Source organism: Gopherus evgoodei, unplaced genomic scaffold (assembly GCF_007399415.2).
Source record: "Gopherus evgoodei ecotype Sinaloan lineage unplaced genomic scaffold, rGopEvg1_v1.p scaffold_381_arrow_ctg1, whole genome shotgun sequence".
Classification (NCBI taxonomy): Eukaryota; Metazoa; Chordata; order Testudines; family Testudinidae; genus Gopherus; species Gopherus evgoodei.
In genome coordinates this window covers 1-957 of record NW_022060051.1, presented here as the reverse complement: position 1 = coordinate 957, position 957 = coordinate 1, and the positions used below count along the sequence as shown (strand labels likewise).

Here is a 957-nt window from a genome sequence, read left to right as displayed (position 1 = left end):
GTCTTAATGTCTGTAGTCTTGTTTCCTACTTTGGAAGTCTGCTATTTACTCCTTTCAGTGGGTAACACAGACCATTGATTTTTATCCTTTCTTTCCTATCTGCTAACTGGTTACTGATCCATGAGAAGGAGTGCCTTGAGTTCTCTGGAGTAGCTTGTGACTGTGAGTGGCAACCTTAGGCCAGACTGTTGAGAAGCAGGGCACAGCCACTGAATCACTGGTGTGTTTGAGACTTAGATTTCCCCAAGTGTCAGATTCTGGAGGATGTTCCTTTTATGACTTTATAAACCAAAACTTGCTATTTGGGGATAATATAAGCGTTCTATGCAGAGGACTAGAAATGTTTTTATTAACCTGTATTTTAGATCATTTTAACATTTGCTGGAATCAAAGTTTTAAATCTGTTCTTATTACTTTAAGAACTGATACTTCCTCTATCTCAGGACTAGCTATGAAACTGATTTTTGGGAAGTGGGAGATGGAACAGCAGCTTCCTGCATCCACTGCACTCAGCGCCCTGTTATTGCGGTACTGAACCTCCAGGAACGGTGGCCCTCCCTTTGGGGAGAATATCCTGGTTGAAGAGCAGCGAAGAAAAGTGGTGTTGTCTGTCTTACCATTTGTTTTGTCCTAAGAGTATGGTTTCGAGTCATTTGTAACTCTTTCATCAGTTATTAGTTACGTCTTATTATTAGGCCTCTGAGTTGAAAGGCTGCTCTTGCAGATTTGACTTTGTCCTTGTTTGCGGGTCAGTTAAACAGCTGCTTTCTTAGTCTATTCTGTGTAGGTTCTTCAACCGCTCTCCTTAGTAGTCTACCTTCCAGAATTAATTGCATGGTTTGCATCATTCTTTCCCTCGTCTCCCCACAGAAGAGAGAATTTCCATCCCTTTCCCATTGGGAAAATGCCACCATCTTAACCTAGGAAACAGTCTCTGTAAATGTTTTGCCCAGACGA

The 957-nt window shown here is 41.7% G+C and overlaps 1 non-coding gene across 1 annotated transcript; it reads left to right on the top strand.

Annotated features, from left to right (window-relative positions):
- Nucleotides 1-363: 363 nt before the first annotated feature.
- On the top strand, nt 364-559 carry LOC115642133. The gene has a single exon (XR_003998162.1). It is a non-coding gene; the product is annotated as a U2 spliceosomal RNA (small nuclear RNA).
- Nucleotides 560-957: the final 398 nt, after the last annotated feature.